The sequence below is a fragment of the Marmota marmota genome, unplaced genomic scaffold, assembly GCF_001458135.2.
Source record: "Marmota marmota marmota unplaced genomic scaffold, marMar, whole genome shotgun sequence".
Taxonomy (NCBI): Eukaryota; Metazoa; Chordata; class Mammalia; order Rodentia; family Sciuridae; genus Marmota; species Marmota marmota.
The window spans coordinates 6607840-6620994 of record NW_026000051.1 but is presented as its reverse complement, the minus strand read 5'-3'; positions in this window follow the sequence as shown (position 1 = coordinate 6620994).

Here is a 13155-nt window from a genome sequence, read left to right as displayed (position 1 = left end):
AGTAGAACAGAGACCCTGCACCTCATAGAAGAAAAAATAGGCCCTAAACTTCACCACATCAGCCTAGGCTCTGACTTCCTTAATAAGACTCCTAAAGCACAAGAAGTAAAATCAATAATCAATAAATGGGATGGATTCAAATTAAAATGCTTCTTCTAAGCAAAGGAAACAATAATGTGAGGAGAGAGCCTACAGATTGGGAGAAAATCTTTACCACATGCACCTCCAATAAAGCATTAATCTCTATGATATATAAAGAACTCAAAAAACTTAACACCAAAATAATAATAATAATAATAATAATCCAATCAATAAATGGGCTAAGGAACTGAACAGAGACTTCTTCACAGAAGAAATACAAATGATCAACAAATATATGAAAAAGTGTTCAACACCTCAAGCAATTACAGAAATGCAAATCAAAACTACTCTAAGATTTCATCTCACTCTTGTCAGAATGGCAATCAAGAATACAGCCAATAATAAATGTTGGCAAGAATGTGGTGGAAAAGGTACACTCATACACTGCTGGTGAGACTGCAAATTGGTGCAACCACTATGGAAAACAGTATGGAGATTCCTCAGAAAACTTTGAATGGAAACACCATTTGACCCAGTCACCCCACTCCTTGATTTATTGATTTGGTTTATACACAAAGGACTTAAAATCAGCACATTATAGAGATGCAGCCACATCAATGATGACAGCAGCTCAATTCACAATAGCTAAACTATGGAAATAACTTAGATGAACTTCAACAGATGAACGAATAAAGAAAATGTAGGGCTGGGATGTGGCTCAAGCGGTAGCGCGCTCGCCTGGCATGCGTGCGGCCCGGGTTCGATCCTCAGCACCACATACAAACAAAGATGTTGTGTCCGCCAAATACTAAAAAATAAATATTAAAAAATTCTCTCTCTCTCTACCTCTATCTCTCTCACTCTCTCTTAAAAAAAAAAAAAAAAAAAAGAAAATGTAGTACATATACACAACAGAATATTACTCAGCCTTAAAGAAGAATGAGAGCTGCAGAATATTATGCTAAGCCAAAAAAGCCAATTCCAAAAAACCAAAGGCCAAATGTTTTCTCTGATAAGTAGATGCTAATCCATAACGGGGGAGTGAAAAAACTTTGGACTGTGCAGAGAGGAGCAACGGAGGGGAGCAGTTACGAGGATGGGAAGGACAGTGAAATGAGACAGACATTATTACCCTATATACATGTATGATTACACTACCCAGTGTGACATTGCACCACGTTCAGCCAGAGAAAGGAGAAATTGTGCTCCATTTGTGTACAATGTGTCAAAATGCATTCTATGGGCTGGGGCTGCAGCTCAGACAGAGCACTTGCCTAGGCACTAGTTTTGATTCTCAGCACCACATTAAAATAAACGTAAAATAAAGGCATTCTGTCCATTTACAAGTACAAAAAATAATAATTAAAAAAATGCATTCTACTGTCAGGCATTCTACACGTCATGTTCTAAGTAGAACAAATTTTTAAAATAAAATAATAAATCCAACATTTGAAAAGCTACTTTTTACCACCTTATTTTCCTGGACACACACACAAATTCTTAATTTCAAACTATCTTTACACAGATATAAAAATGTACAAATTTTGATGTTGAAAGCAATTTCCTAATATGAAAACATCAATAAGGGCTGAGGTTGTGGCTCAGCGGTAGAGCACTCGCCTAGCAAGTGCAGGGCCCCTGGTTTGATCCTCAGCACCATATAAAAATAAATAAATAAAGCTATTGTGTCCAACTACAACTAAAAAATAAATATTTATTTTAAAAAACAATCAATAAAGTGATAAGACTAGAGAGGCAAGACACCTGAACACTGGCTTTGCTCTACTAATAAGTCATTTGTGTAAAACCAGGGAATCTATCCCTTCTATGCCTCTAATTTTTTTTTTTTTGGCATATAACAGATCTTTTAATAATAAAATTATACAAAGATCTTACAATGCTAACATTTGAGTAACATGAGTTCAGGGATACTACAAATCATTTCTAATCTCATCTATCCCTCACTAGCCCACATTTTACAGAAGGAAGAAATTATGAATAAGAATTAACGTTTGTAGCAGTTCTGTGAATTAAATACTAACTATGGTATCAAAGGCTTCCACATTTTTCTGATTTAAAAAAGGAAAAAGTAGGATTTACTCCATAAGGATTGAATAATAAATAAAAAGCACTTGCGAGAGTACTTGGCACATAGTAAATGTTCAATACAAGTCACCCATTATTATCATTGTGTCATTCTAATCTTCACCCTCCAAAGTACAAATATAAATACTTAAAACTTTTTTATTTAAAAAATTTTTTTAGTTGTAGATGGACACAATACCTTTATTTATTTTTATATGGTGCTGAGGATCAAACCCAGTGCCTCACACATGCTAGGCAAGCACTCTACCACTGAGCCACAATCACAGCCCTATTTTGTATTTTATTTAGAGACAGGGTCTCACTGAGTTGCTTAACACCTCACTTTTGCTGAGGCTGGCTTTGAACTTGCAATCCTCCTGTCTCAGCCTCCCAAACCACTGGGATTACGGGCTGGGGATGTGGCTCAAGTGGTAGCACGCTCGCCTAGCATGCGTAAGGCACTGGGTTCAATTCTCAGCACCACGTAAAAATAAAATATTGTGTCCACCTAAAAATAAAAAATAAAAATAAAAATAATTTAAAACATTTTGCAGCAGCTGTAAGAAAATATTACATTCTATGCACACAGAAGGAAAGGGAACTTTTATTAAGTCTATTAAGTTTTCCTTTAGTGCTGTTTTTGAGATGCTGACTTCTTGACAAGCCGGGAAAACTGACTTCATGTCTCAGATCTCCCAATCAACAAAATACATAATTAGGGTATATTTAAGTGCTACAGATTCTAATCTTACCCTACCTTACTAAAATCACAACCCTACTCGTATAATACATGCTTCCTTATAGTGTTCAACACCTGTTATAAATGCATCAGGTTCAGAGAGGAAGTTCCTCTTCTAGAATCATCATGCATTAGCAAAAACAATGTTAGAATTGCATTCTTATTTCCCTACATCTCAACACTAAGTGAAATACTGAGAACTGGGCTTCCAGAGTAAGAGATCATTAGCTGGTATACAGATGTTCTGATCTAACTCTAATAATCCTCCCTTTGAATATGCCTCACATTTCTGAGAAGCTGAAGTGATCGTAATTTTTAAAAAGCAAATACTGTCAAAATGAAAAGGGCATACTTGTAAAGTCAATTAAGGCAAACCAAAATACAAACTGGCACAGGAATTAAAACTGTAGAAATACATTGGTTATTTATAGTCCCTACCATGTTATGGCTCTTGTGTTTACATTATTCATTCTTCATCTTTTTCTCAATAATATTTAGCCTTATGCTATTGTGTTTTATTTCCTAAAAGGCATCAAGGATCAGAAGTCTTCCATTCTAGAGATATGCTTCTCTGTCACATGCCCACATCCAACATTTAAGCAAGATATTCTTTACTTGCCTCTTCACTGGCAAGAATTTGTTTCAAAACTTACAATAGCATCTTTCTCCAATAGCACACAGTGGGTTTGGACTTACTACATATAATTATGTTAAAAAAATCATGGCAAGGCAAGTAGTATACCAGCAGCTCAGTAGGCTGAAGCAGGAAGATCACAAGTTGAAAGTCAGCCTCAGCAACTTAGTAAGCTGCTGAGCAACTCAGTGAGACCCTGTCAAAAATAAAAAACAAAAAAGGCCTGGGGATGTGGCTCAGTCGTTAAGTGTCCTTAAGTTCTATCCCTGGTACCAAAAAAAAAATCATGATCAGGTAAGAAAAAAATTAAGCCAGGCATGCCTGTAATACCAACAACTTGGTTGGCTGAGACAGGAGAATCACAAATCTGAAACCAGCTTGAGCAAGTTAGTGAGGTCCTAAGCAATTTACAAAATAAAGAATTTTTAAAAGAGGAGGGGCAGTCTAGGGATGTAACTTAGTGTAGTAAAGCACCTCTGGGTTCAATCTCTAGTACCAAAAAAGGGCGGGACAGGATGGGCTAAGATTTTTTAAACAATTTTCAAAGAACATGCTATATCTATCCCTAAGGTTAAAAATGGAGGAGACATTCCTCTCTGGTTTTAATTCTTGTATCTGACATTAAAGCAATGTCTCCTAAATACCTACCAGATTTCTCAGAGTGCAAACAGCTTCAGCTTTTGGTAAAAGAGGATCCAAAATGCAAACCTTGAATTCAAACACCTGGATTTGTGTCCCATTTTTACCATTTACTGGGTCAAATCACTTTACTGTTCTCAGTTCTCACATCAGCAACATATAATATTATTCCTTATAAGATTTCTGCAGTGAGGGGAAGGGGGGATAGGAAGGGAAGCAGAATAGAATAGACATTTTGATTGCTGTATGTATATAGGTGACTCTGACCAGTGTGATTCTGCAATCTGTACAATCAGAAAAATGAGAAATTATACCCTAATTGATTGAAATGTATGAATTGCCAAGACCACTGTAATGTCATGTGTAGCTAATAAAAAAAAAAAAAAATTAAAAAACCAAAAACCAAAACAACAACAACAACAACAAAAAAAGGAGGGTACCCAAGCCTATTCTTTCTTCCTAATAAAAAGACCTGGAAGTGTGAGGCTGTATCAGCCCTATCAATCCTGGCTCCCAAAAAGTGTAGAAATCTGGATTTGCCAAGTAGCTACATGCATCTTCAGCTTAGCTCAGTTTCAACTGATTGATTTCAAAAAGTTTTGCTTGCTTGCTTTTCTTTCTTTTGCTTTTCTTTTTCTTTCTTTTCTTTTCTTTTGGTACTGGATACTGAAGTCAGGGGCACTCAACCACTAAGCCACATCCTCAGCCCTTTTTTGTGTTTTATTTAGAGACAGAATCTCACTGAGTTGCTTAGTGCCTCACTTTTGCTGAGACTGGCTTTGAACTCACTATTCTACTGCTTCAGCCTCTCGAGCTGCTGGGATTACAGGTGCCACCACACCCAGTTCATTTTAAAGACCAGGGAGCAGAGTATATGTATGCCCAAGCTATTCATGGTTGGGGATAATGGCCTAAACTATCATTTAATGTCTTTTAAAAATAAAAACCTATTCCCAACACTGATTTAATGGAATATGTGCACACCAATATGGAAAAAAAAAAAAAGTAGAACAGAATTTTCTCTCATTTTGCTTAACGTCAAGAGCCACCTTTCAGCTACTATAATCATCAGATTTGTTGATCTCGAGATATAGATAAAGAAAATGTAAACCTAATGTTGTCAGATTTAAAAAAAAAAAAATGTATAGGAAAGTAGGGAAAACAACATCTGATTGTCCTGTGATATGCTCCCCTGATGTGGAGAGGAAGCTGATGCTAGGGAAAATGCTAATAGTGGTGATGGAAGAAAAAGGAGGAGAGAAATATTTTTAAGTGCTTACTATGTGCCAGGAACTGCACTTCTCATACTCTCTTAACAACCTCAGAGTGAAGTTAATCCCTGTTTAACTGACGGCGAATTGATATTGACAGAGGTTAAATAACCTGACTTGAGACCCAGAAAAATCTGCGGAGTGAGAATTCAAATCCAAGCATATCCAACTTTCCCCTGCACCAATACCACCTCCACTGAGCCACAAGAGTACCAGCCACTGTTTATGATATTTAACTGGAGTGGTACAAATAAACAAAAAACAATCATTCAACTGAAAAAAAAAAAAAAGATTTCTGCATATAATTAACCCACAACGAGCACACAATAAATTTCAGTTTAAGAAAAAACAAAAGGTAAATCATTAACTACAAAATCTTCAGAGAATGACACTAGTCATACCCCAGCACTAATTAGGCTAAACGTGGACATTAATGGAAATTTTTTAAAAATCACAGTTCAGTCAAGAAAAAAACTTTCTTCTTAATAAGAACACATATAATTTTTTGAGAGAGAGAGAGAGAATTTTTTTTAATATTTATTTTTTAGTTTTCGAGAGACACAACATCTTTATTTTATTTTTTTATGTGGTGCTGAGGATCGAACCCAGCGTTGCACACATGCCAGGCGAGCGTACTACCGCTTGAGCCACATCCCCAGCCCTGAACACATATAATTTAATGTGTGCTCTAAAGACAGAAATTATGGTTTTTGTGTGATTTATAATTTAAATGGTAAAACTTTTTCTAGATTGTGTAGATATGAGCTTAAGAATAAAATTTCAAACTTCGAGTTTGAAATCTTGCTTACTTCATACCAAGGCATGCTGACAAATTTTCCCCAAGTGAGGAGGCCTTGCACATGCTAATGCTAGGCAAGCACTCCACCTCTGAGCTACATCCCCAACCAATACTGACAAATCTTACCCTGAGCTAAATTTTGGATTGAAAGTGTCTCAGAGCGGTGAATTATACATTTAGGATATACCAAGTATCAGAAAATTTTTAATAAAATATTAATTAAACCAAGTGTGGTCCTCTATACACTAAATCAATTTAGTCCCTAAGGCTAGAAACCTATTAGAAATAGGTTTCATAAGATGATTTATCAAGAATTTATAGTAAATATTCAAAGATATGCCTAGCGTACATATAGTCCAATAAGTGAGACATAGGAAAATCTGACTTCTAAGAAAATCCCTCCATAATTTCTTTCCAAATGCAAAGATTTCTTTAAAATAATTCAGACTGTAATCTTTTTTGTGTGTAACCAGTGGAACATAGTATTTAAATACAGGATATAAAAGTTCCTCTTTTTGTATTTGAAGTAACCAACACAATACAAAATTAAATAAGAAAAAATGTCGAGGCTGGGGATGTGGCTCAAGCGGTAGCGCGCTCGCCTGGCATGTATGCGGCCCGGGTTGGATCCTCAGCACCACATACAAAGAAAGATGTTGTGTCCGCTGAAAACTAAAAAATAAATTAAAATAAAATAAAATAAAGAAATTGTCAACTTAAAAAAAAAAAGAAAAAATGTCAACAGATTGTTTTTTCTTATCATAAAGTTTAAAAGATTTAAAAAATATTTAATTTGATTTAAAATCAAATTAAAATAATCACCTTTTTCAAAAGAAGGGCATCTTTAGAATTCAAATTAAATTATAATCTAGACTCCAATTATGATAGTTATATCTGGTATCTATTGTCTCCAACAGAACATAACCCACTAAAATGATAATTATTATAAATATGAATTATAAAACTACAAAAGACAATAAAATCAGAGAAACTACTTCAATTGCATTTGAGATAACAACTGTTTCAAAAATTGCTAGCATTTTCTTTTTTCAAATGCACATCCCAACACTATCTAATTCGAAGTCAAAGTAAGGTTTATGACTTTTTATAGTTAGTTCAACAATCACTTTATGTAGGGGTATAAGTGCCTATAAAATTATTTTATAGCCAACTCAGAGAACTACATTCAAGAAATGCAATGTTTTCAAAAAGACCTGAGTTCCTTCAGATGAAACTCTCTCTCACAATAGTTAAGTAAAAATAACAAAACATCAGAAATATGCATCTAAAAATCTCCTCCATTCTGGAGTCAACTGAATTCTTCCAGATGAGGAAGAAAAGAAGAAAAGCAAGAAGAGTGACAGAAGTTGACTGAGGTTAAATAAGGAAAAGAAAGGAAGGAAGAAGAGGGTGTGCTTAAGTAGTAAGGTGTGTAGAACTACTGGTTCAAACTTAAAACAAATGTCCTCCCCTCTAAGCCTCAGTTTATTCATCTAATGAGCACACCATCACTTGTGTTAGTGTTTCACAAAGCAAGATGACCACTTCACAATTTTAAGTGGTTCAAAGAGAAAAAAACTTTATTTTTTTATTATTTATTTATTTTTATTTTATTTTTGTATTTTTTATTACTTTATTCCAAAGCTATTACCTTTTCAATTCTCTTTCGATCCTTCTGACAGTATCAGAAGAAAAATTTCAGTTTGGTACTAGTTATACCAAATTAATCAACCTTTCTATGAAAGGCCTAATCAGAGACTGGTAGACAATAGCATCTAGTCAGAACTTAACACAACTTTATTATTTATTTATTTGTTTGTTCATTCATTTATTTATTTATTTATTTTAGTTGCCAATGGATTTTTCACTTTGTTTATTCATATGTGGTGCTGAGAATTGAACCCAGGGCCTCACACACGCTAGGCAAGTGCTCTACCACTGAGCCACAGCCACCACAATTTTATTTTCATGGAACATATTTTAACTGTTACCTTCTTTTGTGGTAAATAATTTTTTGTTTAAAATAATGACAAACTTTGTCTTAAATAGTTATAGTTAATGCTTTTATTAACTATAACCCAAAATAGTTAATTCCTTTGGCTGTAAAGTATTAACTATTAAATAAATCCAAATATTAAATAAACTATATTAGAAAATGGCAAAAATCATGATGGCAATAAAGAAAAAACTAAAGTTTGAAAAATACTAGTTTAAAGCACATGCTTTCTATGTTCGAGGCCCTGGGTTCAATCCCCAGCAACACATACACAAACTGGTTTACTGGAGTAGTGATACAAGTGCTGATAGGTTATTTTTCAATTCTAAGCCTCTGTTAACCTAACTATAATATGGGCCTATCACAATCTTTCAAAACTACAGAAAGGATTACACAAATAAGTTTAACCCAATGCCTGGAACTGAGTGCTCAACAACTAAAGAATATTATCTGAAAGCACTTTTAGAGACCTCTAGGGAAAGAGTATATGGAAAAGGGTTAGGGAAGCTAGGCTTCCTGTATATTAAAACCCGAGCATTTCCTCTGGTTGTAATACTTCCCACTAAGAACCTCCAGGGACCTCGCCTTGCTTTTTACCCTGATAAAGTTGCAGTCTAATCTCCTAAGGCTAATGATTTAGTTACAAGCAAGTGACTGGGAATAAAGTGCTACAGAAAGAATAGTACATATCTTAAATCACTGAGAAGTCAAACCCCAGAAGGTACCAAGAAAGGAAGGGCCATTCTATAACAGAAGTCCAGGCGAAATTAAGATACTTCATTAAGGCAAATTCAAATTGCTGTAATCACCAAGTGATTGGTGGCCCATGAACCAGTTTTGATCACTTCATCATCTGCTACTAATCAACTAGAACTCACAGGTGAAAAACCCCATAGGAGGAGAAAAAAGGAAAAGATCCAACCCTAAGTAGAATGCTCCCAACAAAAACACCAAAGACTCGGTGGTAGATGCTTGCCTAGCACGTCAGAGTCCCTGGGTTCCATCCCTAACACCACAAAAAATAAATGAGTACATTTAAAAAAATATATATATAGTCTTACTCCTATGTGAATGGCCACTTTATTTTATATGTATTTCCTAATTTTTCCAAATCTGTGAAGTAATTCCAACTCAATTCACCAAATCACCAAATCTCCACAATTTTCTAAATTTACCCAAAATTTGCTTTAGTATTTAGGTAGTTTATTACAATTAATACTGATGGGTCGTTTTGATTAGCTTTAAGGATTTCTGCCAAGTGACAACTGACAGGATAACAGCATTTTCAAGAATGTTCAATTTGTCTTTCTCCTAGCTTTCTGTTCCTGTTGCTAGAAAGAACTGGAAGAAGAAGAGGACCTCTGCTGGTGGAAAAATCCAGACTAGTGTAGGTTGCAGGGAATGGGAAAGGAAGTTCCAGAAAGGAAAGGAAGACAGGATAAAGGAGAGGAAAATTAACAATGATTCTGTAAATTCTACAAATATGACTTAGCAAACTGACTTTTATTGCATTAGATATTAAGTAAACTGAACATGTGGCAAACTGGTTTTCAGTGATTTGGATTTTGCTGAACTGGTTTGTTTGACCTGTGAACTCAGTAACTTTATTTACATTATTTTATTTAGACTGCATACCTTTATTGCTCATATGATTTCATATCAAATTCAGAAAAGGAAATTAACTCAGGAATTCACATTCTTAAAGTTATACAGCTACATTCTAGGTTCTTCACGTACTATCTCATTTCATTCCCCAGTAAAATCTATGTGTCGATTCCACAAGCTTTTACCACTGCCCCTCCTCCAAAAAGTCAAATAATAGGAAACAAAGGATTTACCTTAGGTCTAATTTGAAAACTCATGCTCAAATACATCTAATAATCACTACATCATAATAACAATTTGCTGGGCTGGAGCTATATTGCTCAGTGGTGGTGCACTTGCCTGGCATGTGTGAGGCACTGGGTTTGATTCTCAACACCACATATAAATAAATAAAATAAATGTCAAAAAAATTTTTTAAAAAATTACTGATATAACTATAACCCCTCACACACCCTAATACAATAACTACCTAAACATATGTATCTGCTACTCAGACTGAGTGGCATTACTTTAGGCAAAAAAAAAAAAAAAAAACAGAGATGTCATTATTTTATTTAGACTGGATACTCTTTATTGCTCATATGATTTCAGATCAAATTCAGAGCTGAAATTGCTTGAGAACTTCCATTACTATCATTAGGGACTCTTGACTGAAAATGCCTGCTATGTACTAAGACCTTTTCCTTTTATTATGTTGGCTTCATTCACGGAAACACAGGCATATGATTTCATGACAAAATTTATTTTGTCAAAATGTGTCTACCCTAGTCTCATAAAATAAATATAAAAACTAATTCTAAAATCTAAAAGACTTTGCTTTTAGATTTGCTTTTAGACTTGCTCAAACTATTTTTTACAGCTGGACTCTTCAGGAAATTATCACATACATGATGCTAGGAGACAAGTTTTCTCTCTCCTATTGACAGATAAAACCTGACTTTTCCTATTAGTAACAATTTCAAAGTTCCTTCTATCAATAAGATAGTAGTTCGAGGATCTCTAACAACTGAGAATATATTCTAACTTTTGGGTAAACCAAAAAAATTATAGATCATATAAAATAGTCTGTATATAAAGCAATGTGAGTGTGCTGGTGCTAGGGATGGAACCTAGAGCCTTGCACATGCTAAGTACATGCTCTACCACAGATCTACATCCCCCAGCCCCTAAAGCATTTTTTAAATAGTAATATTTTTACTTTAACACTAAGTATAATCATAAACTTTTATTAACAAAAGTTCATAATCCTGTAAAATATATTTTAAGAATCAATTAAACTTACTTTTTTAAAAGTGGTAAATATTTGTTCTTATTTTCTAAAAGATTCAAAAGTCTCTTTGGGCTGGGGTTGTAGCTCAGTGATAAGACAACTTGCCTCACACATGTGAAACACTGGGTTCAATCTTCAGCACTGAATAAAAATAAATAAAGATATTGTGTTCAACTATAACTAAACACACACACATACAATAAAAATTTCTTTGATATTAAGATAGGGAAAATTAAAAAAACATAGGGAAAAGATAGGTCTTTTCAGCAAATCTGAATAGCCCAAACTGACATTTTGAAAAATGCCACCCAGGGTCTGGGATCGTAGCTCAGGGGCAGAGTACTTGCCTAGTACATGTGAGGCACTGAGTTCGATCCTCAGAGCCACATAAAAATAAAGGTATTGTGTCCACCAAAAAAAAAAAAAAAAAAAAAATTAAAAAGAAATTTCACTCAACCTTAAATCTTTTCAAAAAATATTTTAAATGTTCAATATGAACTTCTATGTTCTTTAAATGTTCTATATGAGCTTCTCTTCTGCATAATAGTGCCTCTCATCATTTCTGATCTTCAATGTCCACCCAAGACTAAGTTTAATGCTTTAGCAAACAGAATAGGATTTTACCCAACCTCTTTTGAAATCAACAAAAGCTATAAATTTAACTCAAGACAGCTTTTTGTAGTTCAGTTAAATTCAAGGTCATCTCAAGGATTTTAATTACTAACAGAATTTGAGGAGATATATACTTGGTATAGTTGAGAGAAAGAACAGCTGGTTTATTCACTTTCTTACTAAAGTATTATAAACAACTGTCTTGGACAATTTCAAGTTCTCAGACCACCAGTGGTAAGCAAAGGAGCAAAGATAGAATCTTCAAACATTTGTTTACTTTCAATAGACACAAAGATTTTTTTTTTTTTGTACTGAGGATTGAACCCAGAGGCGCTTAACCACTGAGCATCATTCTCAGTCCTTTTTTATATTTTATTTTTGTATTTTGTATTTTATTATATTTGCTGAGGCTGGCTTTGAACTTGTGAACACTCCTGCCTCAGACTCCTGAATTGCTGAGATTACAGGCATGCGTCACCATGCCCAGGTCAATGACACACACCTTTAAAAAGACTTGAAGACGCCTTCTTTTTATTTCAGCCAATGACTTATCTTTAATTAAAAATTTATAGACAATCAAAGTGTTTCCATTTCCATCCCAGTTTAAAAAATGTGAAAGTCTTTCAAATTAGTATGACACTTCACAGAAGAAGAAATACAATCTATCAAGAAATGCAAATAAAAACTCCATTCAGAATGGCAATTATCAATAATACAAGCAACAATAAATGTTGGTGAGGATGTGGGGGAAAAGGTACACTCATACACTGCTGGTGGGACTGCAAATTGGTACAACCATTATGGAAAGAGGTATGGAGATTCCTCAGAAAAGTTGGAATGAAACAACCACTGAACCAGCTATCTCACTACTAAGTTTATACCCAAAGGACTTAAAATCAGCATATTACAGTGACAGTAGCTAAACTATGGAACCAAACGGGGTGCCTTTCAACAGATGAATGGACAAAGAAAATGTGTGGTACACATACACAACAGAATATTACTCAGCCTTAAAAAAGAAAAAAATTATGGCATTTGCTGGTAAATGGATGGAGCTAGAAAATACTATGCTAAGCCAAGTAAGCCAATTCCAGAAAGACCAAAGACCTAATGTTTTCTCTAATATGTGGCTGCTAACCCAAAATAAGGGCAGGGGAGCTAAGGAAGAATAGAGTTACTTTAGATTAGGTAGAGGGGAATGAAGGGAGGGGAGTGGGATATGGGAGTAGGAAGGACAGTAGAGAGTAAATCAGTCATTATTACTCTATGTACATATATGACTACACGACCCAGTTGGGTTCTACTTCATGTACAACCAGAAAAAATGAGAAATTATGCTCCATTTATACATATCATAGTAGTGTATTCTGCTATCATATATAACTAATAAAATAATTTTTAAAAAGGAAAGAAAAACAAATTAG